Source organism: Lutjanus erythropterus, chromosome 16 (assembly GCF_056507025.1).
Source record: "Lutjanus erythropterus isolate fLutEry1 chromosome 16, fLutEry1.hap2, whole genome shotgun sequence".
NCBI lineage: Eukaryota > Metazoa > Chordata > Actinopteri > Lutjaniformes > Lutjanidae > Lutjanus > Lutjanus erythropterus.
Window position 1 is genome coordinate 24,317,818 of NC_139332.1, and position 22,767 is coordinate 24,340,584.

A 22,767-nucleotide genomic window follows, 5' to 3' on the forward strand; every position below is an offset into this window, starting at 1 on the left:
TACTGTTAAAGATTTCACTCTTCAAACAATGATGTCGATATTCCAGGATTCACGAAAGCATTGCTGCTTATTAGCTCCTTTTTGATTGACACCCTAATTCACACGTGCTGCCTTGTTTGCGGCGCGCTTGATGGAAGGGCCATATGTTTTATGAGATGAGGTTATTCATAGGTTGTTGTGTTAACCAGGAACACTGTTGAACCTGTCACTTCCTCTTGAGCTGACAAGCTTTATTAGGGAGGGGTAGGACGCTCCTGTTTATTCATCCTCGGTCGACGGCACGTGGCGTGTGTCAAAGCAGATCCACCATGCATAAGCTTGTTACATTTGTTCAACTGGTGCTGTATTGGTACAATGGCTTTAGTCACTCAGTTGTGATGGAATCAGATTTGTTCCTGAGAGTATGTGTGTGGGAGAACAGGGACACATGCCACAATATTGTGAGACGGCAGATTGCCAGCACTCTAAAAAAAGGGTGATTGCTCACTTATGGATACTTGCTGTGGTATCACAACAAGAAGCCTTTTTTACGGATGCCCGACTGTCACCCACAAATAAGCATATGGCTGAAACGAGAAAAAATGTCTGCACTCCCAGCGCACAGTCGCACATAGACACACATACAGAAACAGACACGCTTCAGAACCTCATTCTGTTTGGCTGTTGTTTTTGTCAGTTTACGACCTAAACCCCCCATTGTTGAATTAACCGCGGAGAGAGGGGTGGGTGGCTGGAGCCACGGTGCCAGGGCTACGCTGGCCCAGAAAAAAGCCACAACACAAACTAACTCTTGGCAGGGGATGGAGAGGCAGTATTTTTCCAAAAGCTGATTACCTTCCCTCCCCCCGGTGCTCCCTCTCTCTCCCCTCTCCCACTTTCTGTCTCCCTCCCTGAGACAAGCTGTTCCCTTGGCAGCTGTTTCGACAATGCAGATCCCCGAGCTCAGGGGGGGGGGGGGTTGGAGTGTATATGTATGTGTTGGCGTCCATGCGATGAGGGTGGGGGTTCACTAATTCAGGAACTCTCCACATGCAAATCAGCACGGAAACATGCCGGTTTTTGCTTTGTTTTTTTCTGGGATGCTGAAACTGAGCGCGATTAGCACTCAACACCGGTGTCAGATGCCGGAAACCCCACGCTTTCTGAGGGCTTGGCCTTTTGTTGGAGCCCCTTCCATTCGACTGCTGGCCCCATAGTCATGTTTTTCCAGGTGAAAGCTCTCCTGCCGAGCTGCTCTCACCCCAACAGTTACACCAGGTTTTGATGGGCTCACAGACATCACAGCGAAGGCCTATTGGAAAATCCGGCGGACTATCCTGTAAACATGGGAGGTATATATTTTTTGAATACTCCATACCTTCTTAACATGACCTTCCAAGACGCACTGGTGGTAGATTAATTGTGGCATATAGGCTAGAACTCACGACCACGATCTCACCTACAATGCTTTGTGTTTTATGAGATTAGCATACTTAGACAATTCTTACTGTATTTAAATATTTATGGCCCATAGAATAATAAATTGATGTGAAATAAGCAGCCTTCTTAGATTCTTGCTGGAGGACCTGATGACACTTGTTGCCATGGTGGATACCAACACTGATGTGCACACAGCTTCGTCTGGTTTGGCTGCCTCATTTTTGTCATGGGACTAAATCCAAAGTGCTCTCACATTTTTGTTTTTTTACTTGTCATTACTTCATCATTTTATCCTATTAGATAAGTGTGACATTTTGTCATAAGTAGTGTAGAATGGTAAAAAAAAAAATGTCTTGTGAGGTCACAGTGAACTTGACCTTTTCAATTTTCAAATTCTGATCAGTTCATCCCTGAGTCCAAGTATTTAAAAAAAACAAAAACAAACAAAACAATCCATCCAGGTGTTCCTGAGATATTGCATTCACAAGAATGGGACGGACATGAGGTCACAGTGACCTTGACCTTTGACATCCAAAATCTACTCCGTTTATCCTTTAGTCCAAGTGAACATTTGAGCCAAGTTTGAAGAAATTCCATCACGATATCATGTTCACAAGAACGGGACAAAGTTTAATCAATTTAAATGTTTTAATAAACAGACAGTGTATTATTTTAGACACATGATATTGAGAACGAAACAAAGTATCAATACTTTTGGCAACTTCATGCACAAAATCATGGACTGTGTATTTTTGGCTGCACAGTTCAGGGTTGCTTACATGTAGATGTGGCATTAAACGAAGGTAAATTTTATTATATTTGATATACATACCATGTGTGCTGAAAAATACTATTAAAGGCTAAAACAATATGACTTTAACTAGGCTATCCTAGCAGGACTCATTAGAGGATAGATGATACTTCTCTACCTAAAACATGAGTCAGATGTGGTCGGGGAGCCCATGGGCAGGAAACAAACACATCATAATCCTCCTCTGTAATTGGGCAAATGAGAGATGTTGCCATTGGACAATGGCACCGAAACAGATGGCAACAGAGAGGCGATGTAAACCTCCCACTACCCCTCGCCTGGCACTCTCTCCTTCCTCACAGTGTTGCTCCAAAAAGGTAGAGAGGCATCATTTCAACGAGCCCTACAGATTGTTTGTCTCTCTGTCCCACACACACACACACACACACACACACACACACACACACACACACACAGGCTCTTCCACCAAAAGTGAATCCCTCTTGTCTCCCATCAAAAAACCTTTTCCTCTAAGACCCCCCGCTGAGCGTGCTCGCTAAGAGCCCTCCTTTGAGCCCCTAATGCACGGGCAATCAGATTAGGGCCGTTGATGCAAGCCTTGAATTACTCACGTTATGACTTGATTGGCCAATAATTTGATTGGAGTCACATCTCTACTTCCCCTGGTTCTTTAGATCCCATCTTCCCCCCCGGTTCCCTTCTTCTCCTTCTCCCCATCTCCCTCTCACTTGAGGCAACAAATCTTGCTGTCAGCTTTTGAGGTAGCGTGTAGCCATCTCCATGGGGATCACAAGACTGATTTGTCAAAGGAAAAAAACGTCGACTTACTGTAAGTAAAATGCAGCAAACTCGTGAAACAAAAAACATCAAATTCTTTTGTGATGGCACCGAATAGCCTTTGTGTTACTATACAATGAGACTTAAAGTACTATGAATCCTCAATATCTGGCGTTAAATTGATATCTAGGTATTTATGGACAGCCCAAACAAGGCTATTGGGTACTGTTGGAGTTAAACTGAAATATTTTTTTCACTGTAAATACAAGACAGTCAACAAACACGCTACAAACTATTGTATGGATTATGTGCTCTTATTGGCCTCCCTGGAAAAACAATACAATAGCAATCTAATAACAAAGACAAAGACTGTCTTTAGCTCAGGGATCCAATAATTATGTGTGATTGTATGGACGTATAGTCAGACCACAAGGGGATTAGCACCATTACTGAAGGCAGCAGGTAATTTACATTTCCATTCAGAGTCGACAGTCATACTGTGAATGTGAGCATGTGAATTTATATAACAAATAACATTCAGTATATAGGTAGAAACAGTGTTATCAACATATGAGGAAGTCACTGCATACAGCTTATAGCAGATGAACAAGAAAGCATGAAAGTATGAAAGTGAATTGAAATGAATTAACCATGACAGAATATGCGGAACAATGGAGGTTATCCAATCAATCAGTGATTCAGGTAATCTATTTAAACAAATATATAGAACATGTGGAAAGAGCTGCCTCCAAAAAGAGACATGTGAAGCTTAAGTGCAGATTAAAGGTGCACATTTTCTAATTGCAAAGCCAGTAACACTGAAGAAAATATCCTAAAAATACCCAGGCGATCAATCAGAATCATAAGCCTCCAAGCTCATAAATTTCTTTCGTCAATGCATGCATGGGTTTCTGACACACTGCGAGACAATGACGTCAAACTCATGTGTCTGCTCTGCTGGAAACAAAAATGAGTCATGGCGGAGAAGAAGAAACAAAGTGTGGCTTGTTTCACGAAGAAAGATGACAACAGTGCCAGCTGTAAAACGCTTTTTTTTCAAATAAGCGTGGAAACACCAGCAATATGCTACAACATGTTTCTCTGCAACATCAGCTTAAATTCCAGGAATGACACGAATTTGACGCACAGGTGCCACCGCTTCCCAACCGAGCAGCACATCCGTTGCCAATACTAAATATCCTCTGTCATAATTATTATTATGACACAATTATTATCATCCCCATGCTGGCAGACTCTGCAGAAAACCAAAATTAAAATGATACAGTACAAAATATTCTCTCATTTAATCAATTTGAGATGATCACAGAGAGACTGTTTCTACAGCCAGCTCGACTAAAATCGATCAGTAAGAGAATCTATAAAGAATCTGCTCGATAAGCATTGCATTGATTTAATAAAATCTTATCTATTCCAATCCCTAATCACAGTGATCAGATAGCCATCATCTACAACTTTTGTTTAAAGACTATAATTGTTGGGGGCAGTAATACCAGGAATGTACTGTATAAAGGTTGAATGAATTAATGAATGAATAAATGAACCAAATATTAAAATAGCAATGTTGAAACCCCTGTCAAACCATTTCTTCTATGTAATGACTTTTCCAGAAAAAATACTGTGAATTTCCTTTCCCAAAACTATTACGTTACCCACCCCTAATTACAAAATATTCATCTTTTCCTGGAAAAACCATTTACAAAAGGTGAAGGACCTTTCTTGCTGTTTCCTCTTGAGTTTCAGCTGTTTTTGAACACAGTTGGTTCAAATCAAGGTGCAGTCGGTCCAGATAGGGAGTGATGTGATGTGGTGAACAAAAGCATCCCTATATGTTAACTTAATCTTTCAGAGGGGCTGCAGAGAGACTGATCATTATTCAAGATGGCGGTGCCTCCCCACCAGCTAGCTTGTCAAAGCGGCCTCTTCCTTTTTCTGACAGTTATGAGGTGTACATACCCTGTTAATAAGGGAGTACTGACTCCTACTGAGGTTCAGCGGTTGCTATAGTGTGGACCATAACACTGCTATGAAAACATATGGCGTACAAATCTCTGGTTGGTTCTCGTGAGGACTTGCGGAGGGGGCCGAAGGGTCTTCTGTGTAGATATCCGGCGAAGGAACTGTATAAAACACCAGAGGAAGATGTAAACTTCACTGTCAAAAAGATACAGCACCAGAGACGCAAAAGGGGAAGGAAAAGAGGCATTAGCAGATCGACTGATGTGCAAACAGCCTGGAGTACATATTTAAGGGGTCTCCAGTCTTATTTCACTGTATGGAGGCAAAAGAGCTGATTCTGTTTGACTGCTAACTTCAAAATGAATCTGTGAAGTGTGTGTACTGCTCCACAAATTAGCCCGGGAGACATTTTGTATCTATGTCACATACCAAGCAGAGAGAAGGATGCGGATGGATGCTCCCTCTACTGAGCGCAAGGTTTGATGGTAATCACATCCCTGGTTCTTCCTCCCTTTTCTATCTTGTCTACCACTCTCAGTTTTAACTTTCTTCTGCTGTCATAGTGCTCTGGAAGAAGGCAGCCATCTGCTATGAATCATACCATGCTCCGAATCAAATGTAACAACACAGACTCGCAACCGTGTAAACACAGGCATTCGCAAATGAAGCAGACAAATCGCAGTCGCTGGCAGAAACAAAGACATCCCCCGGAGCTAAATGCATTTGACGCATATGAAAATGTACACATCCAAGAGAAAGCTATGAAGCGTACAGACAGGCTAAAAGGCATGGAAGTAAAACAAACTTGGAAAATCAAACATTTTAACATTCAGCTTCCAAAATATGATATAATCCAAAAGCGTCAAAATCAAAATAATTATCCATGACAGTCAGAAAAACCTGAAAGGAGCTGCCAAGACATCCCCGGAGCGTTTTAAGACGCCGTCAGAGAGAAAGGTCACCACCTTGATCGTGGCGTGCGATAGCACGGGGACAACAGCATGAGATAACCCAAAAGATAATGCAAAGATAAAACCAGAGATGGCAGCAAGATAACCCTCACACAACACAGCAGCAACACTAAAAAGGCATGAAGAATACTGAGATAACACTGAAAACAATGCCGTGATATCACAAGCGAAGCACAACAAACCAGCACCAGGGGGGCAAACATCAAACATACAGTAAGTGAAGGAGACAGAATAACAGCTTTTAAGGGTGGAGTGGAGGAATGAGAAACAGCGACAGACATAACAAAGACAAATGGAGATAACAGGGCCATTGGAGAAAGAGGGAGAGACAACACAACGAGCCAGCGTGCAGTCGCACAACAGACATCACAACGCGTGCAGACAAAATACTGATGCTGTGCAGAGACAAAAGGGGCAGCGGAGGATTTAGTGACTTCTAGATAAGAGTTGATATAAATAAATGTGCGGAAAAAGCAGAATTTGCATGACAGACTCTTTCTAAAGACCTTCTCAAATGAACGACAAGACAATTTACACACACAAGCTGAAACCGTGCTGTGCGATGCAACACTGACAACTTAAGCAAGAAAACTTTTACCATACAATTTAATTGCTAGTGTGAGTTTATTTACCTGCTGTTAAAGGGGTAGTTCAGATTATTTCAAGTGGGGCTGTATAAAGGTACTTGTCAGCACTTTGGCTTTCGGTTCACGCCCTGTTTGGAGAAGCAGAGAGGGGCACCAGCCTGGAAGCTAAGCAATGTGCTGCCATCTAACCTATCAGTAATGGTGTACACTATATTTAGATTAATTTAATTACTTTACATTGCTGTCAGACAGCCTTTCAGATGGGAAACCGCCATTATACAAGACAAATATTATTTTCTCCAAACTAACCAAACGTCATAGGCAAAATCAATAATGTTACCTACATACACAGGTACATACATTGGAATTTCTGATCTACCACTGCCAAACAAATTAACTAATCTAGGCAGCAGTGAGGCAGAGTTTGCCTACAGAGTTTGGTTGGTTTGGACAGAGTGATATTAGGCTTATATAACGGCAGTTTCCTGCCAGAAAAGGCTGTCTGACAGCAAAGTTAAGCAGCAAAAATATCCTAAATATAGCGTACACTTAAAAATGATATAAATTTCTTTAGGTGGACCTTTTTAAAGTGGCTCAGATACGTTTTGTTGCTGACCCTCTGCACAACAGTGCATTGCTTAGCTTCTGTGCTGGTGCTCCTGTCTTCAAACTGGAGGAGTGCCAACTGGCATCTGCAGGTAATACACTGGCTACGGATAAGTGCCTCATACAACCCCATTTCAAATAGTCTGAACTATCCCTTTAACAGATTTGAATCTATGGAGTAGGCTTTAGGAATGTGCTGATGTTTTGTTTTCGATGTAAAACACTTTGGCGAAGAGGCAATGATCTGAAATCACCTCAGAGGGGGCTAACGCACCCGTGTGCAATACATCTACCTGTCTGCTCTCAATTTCTCCCTCTGAACTGCTGACCGTCTCTTCCTCCATCCAGACCCCAGAGAAAAAAATTGTGCAGGTAAAAGATCCTCCACGCCAGCCCCTCTTTAAGCCACACTCTTTTTCTTTCTTCACTCCCCTGCATCCGTTTCCTTTCCTCCCCTGCTAAAAGACCGTCGCAGTGTGTATGCATGGACAGTACGCCCACAGGGCCTGAGGTCTTAGGAGCTAGGTCCCTTCTGAGTTTAGATAAACTACGCTGACCTTGACTTTCCAGACCTCTAAGACAAGTCACAGATCCCTCCTATGTTTCCTAGCAGCGAACTAAAGATCAGAGACTTTTTTTTTCTTCTCATTATCTCTTTGATATGTAATAAAAGATGAAAACCTACAAAAATACACATTACACTGAAAAGACCAACAATCAAGAGAATCTGATATTTTGATGTGGAACTTTATAGGCCGTATTTCAATCTCTTCCTGTCTTTATCTCTGGCGCGGCCCTGTCCACACACTCACACACAAAGACTCATGGGAGCATTGTCAGTGACATGAAAAGGATGAAAAGGGACCCGATACTCTGGCTCCTCTCTTCCTCATTAGGCAGAATGAGGGACTGTGTTGGTGTCAGAGAGCTGGTTCATCAACCCTCAGCAGGACAGAGCCCCGGCCCTGATCTACCCTGCTCTGCTCCTGCCTGGTCTCGCTGCTCCCTCTTCCTGCAGACCTCTCACATATGATTGAAGCCAGTGGAAATGGAAACAGTCAGGGTAATTTAACATGGCGTGCCCGTAGAATTTGTTAAAAAAAAAAGGGGGGGATAGGGTGCAACAGAGAAATGCAGTTGTAGTTAATGATATGAGGACAGCTGGGTAAAACAAAAAGGAACAGACTCGTCCAGTGGTATGCATTTGATCTGAAAAAAGGCTATTAAGCGAATAAAAGGGAAAAAAAAATCTTCAATGCGATCTAGAAACTGCTTTTATCACCTTGTTTTTATCATCAGGAAACATACTTAGAATAGACGTACCTGTAAGCTGCTGAGAAATAAAAGTAACTGCAATGTCCTCTTCAAAAAATATGTAAAACAAACAAAAGGACATTGTGTTTTCTGTCTGTCCGCAGTAGAGTTGCAAAGTGTTAGAAGTTATTTTGGGAACTCCTGGTTCAGGAAGCAAAAGTCACATTCATTTTTCCTATATACAATGTTAAATGGTTTACAGTTGCACTTCTATGGTCAGGATCAGCAACTCTCTTACTGAACTCTGTTTAAAATACATCTATTTCTTTGGTTAAAAGTCAAACATATATGCCTGCGCATATAAGAACTTTAGAGTAGATGTTAACTATGAGCACCGAGGTGAATTTTGATGAGAAACGTCCACTCACCAAGTTTAAAATTCTGTTACAAGAGCTGTTAACCAACTAAGGCAGTGTTGAGAAAACTGAACACTATCTGTGGCTTAAAGGAGCAATAAGCAACAGTTGCACACCCAAAAATGAGTACAGCAGTCCAAACAACAAGCTGAAGCCATAGATGGTATATTAAATAGGTTGAAATCCTATTTTATATTCGAAATATGGTTGAGCCGAGTCGTTTCTCCCTGGCCCCACCTCCCCAGACTCGAGGAAGCTCAGGCAGGCTGCAGCAGGCTGAAAGACATAAACAAGCAATGAGGAGTTCTGCCTGCCAGACTTTTTTTTTTTTTTTTTTAACATATTGCTCACTTTAACTGTTCCAAATATCTCCTCCCTCCCTGAACATTCAGCATTAACTTGAACTCTAATCAGCACGAAACAGGCAAACAATGACACATAAGTTACGGACCAGAAGAGAAATTTCAAAGGACACAGCAGCTGTAGTACTGATGTAAGAGAAGTGAGTATTTCAACTTGTTTCTCTAATCTCTCATGACTCATCAAGGTCATTTTATGATTTACTATAGTTTATATAGCAAACAATTTTGAAGTAAGTACAAATGGTTACCATAAGATAGGTTGTTACATCATCCAAAGATCCCTGTGTTTCTACAGTCAATAATAATGAGGATATCTTTTAAAGTAAAACTTGAAATGGAAACGCACAATGGGTAAAAAAAAAAAATCTACTAAAACCAGCGGCCCCTCCTACTTCACAGCTCTATTGAAGCGCAGCTACATCTGGCAAAACTCTCAAAGTGTTAGCGCTGATACAGCCTCTAATCTGACTGCGCTGCGGCACCCAGAACTACCATTAAATATGATCTATGTGGAGCCACTCTAGATGGGAATGTGAACTCACACAAGCGTGCAACTGGATGTAAGCAGTGGCTTAAAGTTGGCATACGGACTTCATGCTGCAGCAGTGGAAGAGCTGCATTAATCAAATGAAATTTTCTGGTGAATTAAAGATGAATTTAAGGCACCATGTTTTAATGTAGTCACTTAGTGGCAACCTCACGTGAGCAGGAAGTGCTTTATGGTTTCCACAATGGCATATAGCCTTGACACTTCACTAACAAGCGTCTAACAATGCAAGGAGGAGAGGATGTATATATCTTAGTTTCATCTTATCTCGCTAAAAATAAAACAGCTGACAATTCATGAAATATGAGAAAGTGTCTGTTCTCGCCTGCTGTCTAGTATCCTTTGTTGGCATGTTTTTCCATCTTTGTTCACTTGTCACTGTCGCTTTTGAGTTTGCTCTGTCCTGCTTTTTTCAAAGCATTTTTGATGTCTTGAACTTTCATATCCCCAGTATCAGAGAGCATGCACAGAAGACATAAGTCTTTGATATCTTAGATTTAAAAAAAAAGAAAACTTAGGAGTTTTATGTGTTTAGAAAGATTTTTTTTCTTTACTGTTTGTTACCTTTGGCAACTTTTAAATCACTGGAATGTAGCCATTGTACAAATTGATTCTGCATTGTGTGCACTCTACTTTATTAAGACTCTACTTTTCCAATCTGCATAGCCACTATACATTTATTTATTTATTTATTTACTTAGCAGGGACAATGCACATTAATCATAACTGCAGTTTAACTTCAACTTAAATCTTACTTGCCAACCCTCACGATTTTCCCAGCAGACTCCTAATTTTCATTGCCCTCTCCCTATTTTCTCCCAGGATCACACTTCTACTGTATTTCTCCTGATTTATGACAAATTTTCCACACATCCCCCCCCCCTTTTCATTATCAAAACCTGTTTCTGCCACTTCACAGCGTCTGTACGTCCCGCAACTCCAAAGATCTACTGTTTCCATATGGACAGCAACACAGTGACACCAAACCAAACTCTCTGGAAAGAGGAGTTCCTGTTTCTTAAGAAAAGATTTGAAGGAAAAGGGCATGCATTTTGTAAAATGTGCTGTGTCAATTTTCGGGCAAAAGATAAACAAATGAAAGAAAAGTGATTATTATAGTTCATGCCAGAGATTTATGCAAGCTCATGCCAGAGGGGCAACTTATTCTGTACACTTTCCAAAAAATTAAAAGTAAAATTAAAAGTATTTAACATGAAAATGCTGGGTTTTTTTTGTCATTTTCATTCTTCAAGTCACCAAAATGCAGGAAACAAAGTCTCTGAATCTCTGAATTCTCCCTTTTCTTGAGGTCTCAAGGCTGCCAAGTATAAAGTAATGTGCTGGAGTCAGCTAAGAAGCCAATTTTCATCAGTAATCCCAGAGCAAGTTATGACAAATTAATGTCTGAAGTCGTCTGTTCAGTGCTTCAACAAGTACTAAACAGTACAAAGGAATACACAACCTAAATATGTCACAAAGGTGCAGAGAAAAAAAACTATGAAAGTATGATAAGGCAGTGCCAAGGGGTGAGATAGTATAAGATTACTCATGACTGCAACTTTGGTTTGCTTTAAGTCAGGTCTTATTCTACCAATAAACTGCAGCTGCTGCAAGTCCTACAGTTTTACATGAAAATCGTCCAAACTACGCATGAGCATACTGATTGTCATTTCTGTGTGAATGCTTGCAGAGAGAAGAATAAAAATATTCATCACTGGCGTTCATGCATGCATTCACTCTGACTCAATCAATGCAAATACAGAGTGTAGCGTATGCTTTGTGACACGGCATGTATTATATCTCAGCTCATAATCTAATGATTTATTGTTTTTTAGATAAACTATATGTGTGTGTGAGTAGGCGTGTCTTGCATTTGTCATTTGGAGCCTGTCACCAGTTATTCACTTAGCGGTTTTCAGTTACTGACAGATGCTTGTATTTTTAAGGTGGAAAAGGCAGTTTTTCATTCTTCTGACGCCACGGCAAAGCAGCAACAAGAAACTGACAAAAGATAAGTCACAAGTACTGCTCAAGGTAAAATTACAGTTCTTCAGAGGATAGCAGGTAAGTAGCCTTGCAGTAGTATTCTCACACATAAAATGCAATGAAAGAAAAGTGCTCAGCGCTCTCTCTTTATGCACATCAACAGTCTGCCACCGTAGCCGAGTGCCGAGAACCCCAGAACGGCCGTGGAGGTTGAACATCATTAAAGTATGCAGTGACAGCGCTGTATAGCAGAAGTGGTGCGGATGGAGGGATAGATGGAGAGATGGTGGCACGCAGGGAGGACTGGGGGTGGCTGGCATTGAGGAATCTAATCCCCGAGTTAATTGGTATGACTGATGAAGACAAATTGAAATGGGTCAGCTGAATCAGGGAGGAGAGGGAGGCTGGAAGAGAGGGCTCATTGTGTACAGGGTACACGTAGATATAAACACACAATATAAGAATATATGTAAAGAGCACAAACCCTGAGAATTAAAGGTTCCAAAAAGAGTTCCTCTGAAGGGCTGAGGTTCTACCAAGCGGTGTTTGCTTCTGAAGAATCCTCTTTTGAGGAAAGGGTTCTTTGTGAGACTATGGTTCCATTAAGAGCCCTTTTAATCCAAAGAACACTTTTTGAAAGAAAAAGTTCCTCAAGCACTCTTGAAATCTCGGATGATAAAACATGTTCTCTCAACTGATTTAATTATTTAAATGATGGATTATTGAATGACAATAAACAATCTGTATTTTTGCCTCATCTGCAGAGAACCATATGATTCATCATAGAACCCCTGGAAGACAAGAGGGTTAAAACTGAAACCACTATAATTTAGTATTTTTAGACTCTCCCTGGTGGTTTCTCCATGAAACCCTTCGAAAACACAAGAGTTCTCAGTAGAACCCCCTCAAGGGGTGGATTCTGCATGAAACCCCTGGAATGACAACGGTTCTTGGTAGGTTCACCCCCAGGGTGTATTCTACACGAAACCTTTGGAATATAAAAGGGTTCTCGGTAGAACTCCTTGGTGGATTCTACGTGAAACCCCTTGCGAAGGTTCTAAATGAAATAAAAGGTTTATTGGTAGAACCTTTGTGGGTTGTTGGCACCATTAGAAAGTGGAAGGGTTCAGAGAGAGTTCTGGATGGACCCATTACACCATAGAAGGGTTCTCTTTGGAATCTCTTGCTCCAGTTCAAGCAGAACCAGATCTAATTTGGTGGAAAAGGGATGGTTCTAGGCTCTAGGTAGAAAAGATTCCAAGTGGATCCTTTATAAAATATTCTACCAGGAACTAAAAACTGTTCTCCTATGGGGGCAAACCAAAGAAACCTACATGGTTCTAGTTAGTACTTTAATTTCAGATAAGTGCAAATACCTGAAGATTATGGTGAGATGTTTAGCAGTTCAGTTAAATCACAATGGCAGCAGGAAATTAACTCGCACTGGTTAAAAAACACCCCCAACATTCTTGGCGAAAGCTTTCCTTAACGCAGAAGCTGCACCATTGATTTTCCAATATTCACATCTATTCACAGGTTGTCTTCTCGGGGGCCAGCCAAGTAATTGAATGCAAAGCGTTTCACCTGGGCTATGTGTGTCAATGTTGAGTGTGGAAGCCCGGTCCTTTGAACGTCGTCTCTGCGGGCCTGCTAATTGAGCCAGATCAATTCACAGAGACAGCGAGCAGGTTGGCACAGTTGCCACATCAAAGGGATTCTAATAACTGCACACTGTGGCCATTACCAAGCCTGAAAAAGCCATATTTATGTTTGCTTCAAAGCAAGCATGGCAGCATTGGACATACTGAGGATGCAGGCCTTCACTACTCTTTGTTAAAACCTACAATTTTGAAACAAGGCCATTTTGGAGCAATTTGGAAACAGAATAGAGGCTATTCACACATATATAAATACAACGGCTCTAAATTGTACTTTAATTAGATGCTTTTTTTTGGTGCTACAGTGGAAACCAATAAAACCATGCAAAAACAGCCTTATGATGGACTGTAACTGTTGAGAAGAAATTGCAATAATACACAAATGATTCCTCAGCTAAGTTTCACACAGCAGTAGTCTTCCTACTCTGCATCTACAGCAGGATTAGTTATGCTGATGCTGTCTGTTGCCAGTTATCCCCCCCCTCCATCTCGCCATCTTTCTCTTTCTCACTCCCCCTTTCTCTGTCTGATAAGTGATAAGTTTGTAACTTTGTTCATTAGTGCTGGCCTGTCTCCTGCTGTACAGGCTGTCTGAGGCGACATTACGGCTGGCAGGCCTCTCACTCACGCCGTCCAGCCCTCTCCTCTTTCTCCGCGGCGTCTTTCGCTTTTTTGTCTCCCTCTCAACTCCATCTTTCTCGCACTCTTTCCTACCTTTTTTTTTTTTTGTCTTTGCTTCATCTCTTTTTCACTCCAGCTCTCACTGATTTCTACTTAGGCTCTGCTTCTCGCTCTCTCTGGCGCTCGCAGCTCGGCACGTCTCCGCGCCGCTCGCCGAAATAATTTACCGCACGCAGCGCTCCCGCGGATGATTGAAGCGTAATTAGACGGCAGAGACAGTGGAAGCCAACGGAGGTGCTTGGGAGCCAGTGCTCGTCAGATGGTCCGTCTCACTCTCACTGGCTTTGCCCTTCAAAACTATCACTTCTGCAAGAGGAGTAGGGAGGGGACGGTGTGCTGAGGTCTGCCGCAGCTAACCACACTGCAAAAAATGACACGTTGGCAAGTGATCCCATGTTTTTTTATGAGTCAGATTATCCTGCTGCACTGCAGATGGTTACACAGGTATCTTTGTTCCTTTATTCATCTTAGGGTGACTTCCTTTATGGTAGATGCACAAAAATGTAGCGTCCTAGGCCTGCTGAAAAAACACTGAAATCCGCTATCATGGAAAATGCTAATTAAAATTTGGGATTGGGATTGTTATTCTAAGTGTCTGACAACGTAATGGAGAGAAAAACCTTTTTTAAGAGTAAGATACGTTTTGTCAAATGGAAAGCAGCTGTTTTATCGTTTTCACCAAACTCACCAGAGTCCCTTTACATGAAACACACCATCATCTTCATTCAAACTCAACAGAAACAAAACAAGTCACCAAACACACGCTGGCTCATCTTTCCATAGTTCAAACAATCAATAACCCTGGTTTGGTTGAAATAAATCCTTAATCACTGTGTAGGATGTGAAAATATTGGGAGAAGAGCGAAGGAAGAGAGAAAGTTTGAGGAAGCAACAGTAAGAAACAACTCATCATGTCTAACGTGATGAACTGAGCTTTTATTTCAACCAAACAAGCAGAATTATTGTTTCTCTTCAGGGAGCTTGGAAGAGTTTGGCTGGAAAATAAACCAGCTGTTTCTAATTAAACAAAAAGGTTTATCTCTGTAGCGACAGTTATGACAACAATCTAAACCTGTAAATGGCAAAAAATGCACTTTTGATTGTTGCCCAGAGTGACTGTGTTGTAACTCAGTTTTGCAGCGCTCTCCCTCGCTGCTGGACTAATTTCAAAAATTGCTGTACTTAGACTTACTTAGACATACAAAATGGGAAAACAGGGGTTGAGAAAGACAAAAGTTACACTTTAAACAAGCTCAGTTCTCGAAAACGCAATAAAAACCCGTATATGAAATCAACGTAACATGGCTATGAGTAGGTCTGCTTTGTGCTGCGCTGTCACTGAAAGCTATGGCGGAGTATATTAAAGCTACAAGTGCTTGCTAAAGAATAAAACTACACATGGAAACAAAAAAATGAAGCATATACATGATATGCTTATGTGCTGACTAGCATTATTCTGACACTTACACGCTGCATTAAAATGTGGAGCACGGTAGACAAAAAAACTATGGAAGAAAATGAGCTGGTGAGTCTTTATAATCATAAGGATGCCCTTGTCGACGGCAGCTTCAGGGGGAAAGTGCTGATCACCACACTGTGTACTGACACCATATGCTTTGCGAATAAACACCGCGGTGGATGTCAGAGGGGAAATGGCATCACATTCAAGGTGGCGCACATCGAACGAGGAGGTGCTGAGTGAGCACCTGTATCCCCCAAGTCTGTCCAATTATCCAGCTGTATTCACAATACAATGTATATTTCCCCCTACGTTCTGCCCATAGTTAACCCATGCTTGCAGGCTGCGCTAAGCTAGCTGTTGTCAGCAACCAACTGTAACAGCACTGTCAGCCATCCCTTTGATCGTCGCCCAGAGGTCACCCTGTGTTGAGCCGAACCATGGGGTCCTGGGTGTCAGCGCAGCTAAGACGTCAGAGGAGTCACCTTTAAAGGATAATAAGAAGACTGCTGACTGACTGCAGACCACCCAGAGGGGGGATCCGTGCTTTTCACATGAATATAAATGTGATATTGACAGGAAATCTTCCCCAGGAGAGAGAAAGGAAAAGACGGCGGAAGAGACGAAGCAAGTGAAAGGGAGTGAGGATAAATGAGAGAGAGAAAGAGAGCGAGAGGATCGAACACCCCGGCTCGTTTCACACCGTTAAACCATCTGAAGCATCCGCTGGTGACTACTGGTTAATGGGCCGGTGCGAGCGCTGTGTTATCATAAACATTTGGGATTCACTTCATGGAGGCACTTTAATGATGCTTTTAGCATAATTTCCCCACTGTAATGTGAAGTGAAGGGCAAGCAGCGCCTTTCTGTCTGCCTGTAGCCTGGGTGAACCTTATAAATATGGCCTATTGGAACCAGGGTACACTCTTAGAAATAAGGGCGCTAACTAGAACCGTGAAGGGTTCTTGTTCAAATGGCTTGTCCATATAGGAGAACTGTTTTTGGTTCCTGGTGGATCATTTTATTAAATTTTCACGTTTCTGAGAGTTACACCTAAAAGTGTTATATATAACACTTCTAGGATATATTTAGAACCATCTGTGAAAGGTTTCATCCAGTATCCCCTATGAGAGGTTCTACAAAGAATCCTGCTATGGTCTAATGGTTCCACCCAGAACCCTCTCTGGAAGTTCAGTCCAGAACTTTTCCATCTTCCTCAGGTGCTACCTAGTTCTCAACAGGGTTTTACCTATGATCTGTTAAAGGTTTCACCAGGAACCTCTAATGGGGATGAGAGGTTCTACAGAGAACCCTTCTATGGCGTAATGGTTCCACCCAGAAAACTTTCTGGGGGTTCTATCAAGAACCTTTCCACCTTCCTTTGGTGCTGAGAAAAACACAAGCTTTTCATGTTCCAAGGGTTTTATCTAGAACCCACCTAGAGGGTTCTATGGACAACCCTTTTATATTATGATACAAATAACCATAAAGGGTTCTAGAACTCTTTTGGGTTAACATTTTATAAAGGTTCCAAATTGGAACCCTTTCAAAAGGTTCTACCTAGATCCCAACATAAAGAGTTATAATATTATAATATAAATTATAATATATAATATTCCATATAATACATGGAAAGGACTCTTAATGAAAGACAAATAATTCTTGATGAACCCTTTATTAAAAAAAAAAAAAGGATTCTTCAGAGGCAAATGGTTCGGGGCCCTTCACGAAGAACCCTTTGGAACCCTTGTTTCTAAGATTGTAGTGATGGAGGCCCACTGCACTACAGGCTTCACCCTCACTGTTAACAGCAGGACTTTGATGAAAACTTGATAAAATCAATACCATCATTTTTTTTCACACCTTGGTGACAATTGTACAATTGTTGTTTATTGTATAATATTCTGAAGTAATGGCGGTGTGACATTTTTTCATTTTCTTCTCTATTTCTGAATATGAAATGACTTTATACTGGAAGAAAAATCATATTTGACATGCCAGTATTCAAAAATAGAAACCAGAAAGGAATTTTACCTTTGAAGGATAAAACAAATGAAAATGACACAGATCCGTGTGCATCTTCAGGAGCATCACAGAATTTCTGGTCAGATCCAAGGAAAACAAATGTCAGCTCTTAGTTTATATTGGCCCTAAGGATGTATAGCTTCAAAGCAGGGTGTACACTGTCAGACTCTATAGGATGTTAGAGTTGTTGTGCTAATTCTAGGCTGTCCACAGTGAGAGTAAAAAAAAAAAAAAAAAGAAAGCAGAAAAGGACAGCTTTGTTTTCATTCGGGCTGTTATCAGCAGAAGCCGACTGCAGCGAGAATAGGGAGGGATGATTTCCATAAAGACTGGCTGTTGTCTGAAAGCAAGCAGCTGTCAGGCGGAATTACCTCTCCGACACAGACACCACAATCGAGGGTGCCCTTCCCATAATTCAGTCTGATTGGCTCAAGGGGAAAATGGCAGCCTGTGGAGAGCGAGGCCAGCGGCTGCTTGACAGGTTTGCATCTGCGAAGCTAGACACGGCGTTTACCTGTTATCATTCTGTCTGCTCGACGTGTCAGTTTTCTCAGTGCGGAAAGCTACCTGAACAAAGTGACATAGAGAATAGAGTCCATGGTGTGAAGAGGCAAATACGTGCCTGTACTCAATATCTCTTTCACACACACACACACACAGACACACACACACACACACACACACACACACACACACACACACACACACACACACACACACACACACACACACACACACACAGACAGACGCAAATAAGAGGTAAGACAAATAACTTGGGATAAGTTGTCTTGTAATTAATTACTGCTATACTTGACCACTTTTTAATTAAATGCATGTATTGCCTTTTATACTTAATATTAATTTTTACCATTTAAACTCTGTAACTGCTTTCTATCTGACACCTAACCGTTGTTTTCTTCACTTTTAAACAGCTGACTAAATCTCTCTGACATAACTCAGATAGAAATCATGCTCATGTACGAATTAATAATAAAGTTTTATTCATGTTATATTTAGTCTTGTTCACTGACTTCATTCTTCACTCTCGTATCCGACGTATCCCATGTTCTCCCGGAAGTTATAGCAGCTAGCGGCTCATTATACAGCAGGAACAGCACTGTTTCCTTGAATAAATCATGGATTTCTCCGTGTTTAGAGATTGTTGGAAGCATTTCTGTTTTTAGAGATATTATAGCTTTCAGTGATGTCACACGTGTGCATGTCATTGACAGTGTTGTCAAAACAAAGCTTGCTATGACCTAACAGACCAAATAATCACTTATATTGAACCACCATTGTTAAAGCTTATGGCAAATGCACTCATTTGATTTTTATTTTTTGCCAAGAGTTAGATACCACTCCCATGTCTTTGGTCTAAGTGCAAAGCTAAAGCTGAGAGCACCCTTTTGGTTTTTCGACTATTGTTTTAAAGCCTTGGGTTGTTGCCATCTTGTTTTTTTTGGAACCAGAAGTGACCGTATTTTGACGAGAGCGTGTAGCTGGAGAGGATAAGTATTGGCCACCTCTATCCTGGTTAGATCTCACTGAGAAACCAAGGATTTGCCGTGGCAGTGACTTGTCAATCACAAGGTAGCCTAAAGCATACCCAGCTTTACTGTCTATTTTACGCTATATGGGACCATAAAAGATGAACATCACTCTGTATCGACAAAAACATTAAACTTGATATTGAGACCATAAATTCAATAGGAAACTGTTTACTGAGGTAATAACTCAAGTGAAAAGTAGGGTAATTTTCTCATTTGCTGACATACAATCCAACTTTTATTTGTAACCAGTGGCTTCGCCTCCAGCTGGCTTTAGAAAGAATGCAGGTTTAAGGTACTTCCACATTGACTTCACTTTTCTCTCTTAAGTTCAAAAATACAGCTTCAAATGAAGACATTTTCTCTGTCAGGCTAGTTTCCCCTCTGCTTCCAGTCTTCATGCTATGCTAGGCTAATAATCTTCTAGCTCCTGCTTCACATTTAGCGAACAGACATGACAGTCATATCAATCTTCTCATCCAACTCTTTATAAGAAAGTGACTAAACAAGTCAACCAAAATGTTAAGTCTTCCAACAATTATTTTCAAGTAGTGTTGGGAAACATGGCTGTATGTAAAATAAAATCATCAATAACTTAAATTATTATGTTACTTTTTAATTTTAAACCTTTGAAAAAATGAACTGCAATGTGATCACACAATTCTACAAAATATACTAAAATATAAGAACACAGACACTACTTAATAAGCTCAAAAACAAACACTAAAACACACATTCAGATTAAAGTATTTGTACATGTTAAGACAAGCAGGTATATGAAATATTCACAAACAAGTGTGTATTTAGATGTGTGTATGCACACAAAGTTAATACAATGCTATTCTTTTCCAAGCTTGCACACAGCCTCATATGCACAATCACAAACACACACGCATATACACTGTCAAGTTCATCCACAAACTTGCACACAGGAGTACACACAAATACACACACACACACTCCACACCTATGCTAAGTGCTCTTATCTGTGACTTGTGTAGAGGTGAGTGACAGGAAGGGAGGCGCAGGGGGGAAGTGTCCTTTAGGTGTCTTAATTATGGCTCCTCTCCTCCCTCTTGCTGTCACCATCCCCAGGGGAGGGCAAGACAAAAGGAAGGCAATGTTTCATCTCTGCTGCCTTGGTATTTCAAATTCCAAGGGGAGTAAGAGGAGAGAGACAGCAGGCTGTTCCATTGGAGGAAGAGGAGGAAACCAAGTGACGCTTCCCTCTTCCCTCTGTTTCTCTCTGCTCGCCTTCTCTGCAGCTGTGTTTAAAATAAGGCACCTTAATAAAAGCGTTTTAATGGCGTCAAGGCAGGAAAAAAGGCACAACTTGATTACTGTGACGGTTTTATTTAATGAGCTCAAAGCCTCTGGCTCTCACTTGCTATCCGTTTATTACGTTGTTGTGGAGAGATATATGTGACAAAATGGGGCAGAGGGAGTGAGAGAATGAGGCTGAATGCTCTTATTGTGGAAGTCGTCTGTGGCGTTACCAATTGTCTTTGTGATTTACACCTTCTTCAATGCACACCTGGGTTTTTCATCCGGCCTCGCCGGGGGAACGCTGCTCCGCCATGATGGAGCGGAGGGTGTCAGAGACACCTTGGCAGGTAGGCAGACACAAAGACAGCCTGCTGTTAATTATTGATGGGAATAAATTGCACTCATTGGATGTTTGGCAGGGGAACACATGGTGGATGTGAATACAAATGTGTTTATGAATGTGTGAGTGTGTGTGCAGGGGGAAAAAAGATGGCAAGAGAAAACAGCATTAAGCAAAAGAGATGGGGGTTAGAGGGAACTAAGAGGTGGTGAGGTGGAGGGGGAGGAGCCGGTGGAGTGATGGTGGTGATACCTGGTAAAGAGACATTAGAGAGATGCAGAGGAAGTCTATAAATGCAAACTACTCCTTAATGTCTCTCACAAGTGTGATAAAAGCACAGAGCTGCAGCACATAATGCTGGCCTTTCCATTTGTGTGAACAGAACAAGGGGACATTGAAAAAACAAACTATTACACACAAATGCTAATAGAAAATGATTTTGTGAATGTGCCCACACACACATATATGCAAACAAACATTCTTAAAAAGGTCAGCTCTTTTGTTTTGGGACTCAAGACCTCTCTCATGAAAATATTGACTGAGAAAAGGGGAGCAATGCAAAGTGTGGTCTTAAAATGAGATGGGCAAAGAGCACGGCGTCTTATCTGTATTCTGAGAGCCGGGCCTCTTATAAATATTGGAAGAAGGACACTGGTGGGGAGAGGAAACGGCCAAATGGTGCATTTGAGAAATGGCACACCTGAGCACCGCACAGAATATCATCTCCTCCTGTCAGATCTCATCCCATTTGATCAAAATAATTGCCACCTTCATCGTTATCATCAATTCTGTCATCTTCACTGGCGCCATCGCCATTCTCCATCTCATCAGGGCTTCTTTGGCTTCAAGGGGGGGATTTCTGGATCAGATCAAATGCGGACCATCTCGTCTGAGAAAATCACTCATAGTGTACCCTCATAGTAATCACCATATTCATTGCTTTAATGCCACTGACATTTTGTTCACCTATTGAGATATTCTGACACCAGCAAATCTGCGGTGGTACAAAAATAGCCCAGTCCAGCCATGTGGGTTCGTCTATCACAGATGTCCGGAGAGAGGGAGCCCTGCTGTGCTTTTGTCTGTGATGACTCTGTATAGTCAGCGGAAAGAGAATGAAACATTTAGAAAAGAAAGAAAAAAGGACAGCATGATCACTACTAGCCTGGACTGATACAAACACTAAGCCGGTGGTTTTCAAAATGGGGTCCGGGGACCAACGTGGGCCCTTGAGAGGGTTGTATGGGGTCCCCAGCCATCGATGGATTATGACCCATTTTTGAAAATGACACACCATCGTGATCCAGTTCATAACAGGCCTTATGAGTCTTAGGAAGCGTTCATTTGCGCATCTAATTTTTTCCTCTGATCAGTAAAACAACATCCACATTTGAAATCTTAAATTTACAGAATTTCTTTTATTATACTTTTCTAATTTATTTGGGGACCCAAGTAAAATCTCGTGTGGCCCACCTATGGGTCCCGACCCAGCCTCTGGGAATGATTGATAATGGGCCCTGTTCACAGACATGTTAAAGGCCCCATCATCTCTCCTGCATAGGAGCAAGGAACATAGATTTTGTGGTTGTTTTGCCTCATTTTGTAGTTAATTCACATTTCTCTGTTGTCCTTTTCCACCTTTTTGTGGTCATTTTTGCATCTCATGGTCACACAGTTTGATTACTGTGTGACCATGAAGGCTATTTTTAATATAAAAAAAAGAGAAAAGTCCTCTCAGTTCGGACGTCTATGGTCTAATGTTCCTCTATTGTGGCTGTCCTTGACATGAAAAAGTCAGCACTAAACAATATCACTGATGTTCTTGTTCTGGCACCACAGTTTGTTTGGGGTAAAGCTAACGAGTCAGTTGACTTCTGCTAAAACTGAAGGACAGCCAAATATATGTGTTTGTCTTATAATAAAAGATTTCTAAGGTTAAATGATGAATAAGTACGTACCCTGCCAGTGTGTTTTTACCTCTCCATGCATGTCTATGTCTGTCAACCTGGTTCTGTTGTGCAACTCACTGGGGCCCTCTTTGTACTGCTGAAACAGCTTGTCTCATCTGCTTCCACTTTAGCGGGCTAATAATACTGCACAACGTAGGACAAGCGGCT

At 41.5% G+C, this 22,767-nt stretch overlaps 1 protein-coding gene across 6 annotated transcripts in view; it reads right to left on the bottom strand.

The window, feature by feature from the left end:
- LOC146313145 (RNA-binding motif, single-stranded-interacting protein 3) overlaps positions 1-22,767 on the bottom strand; it is a 400,986-nt gene that overhangs the window by 151,724 nt on the left and 226,495 nt on the right. The gene's annotated exons all lie outside the window — the stretch shown is intronic.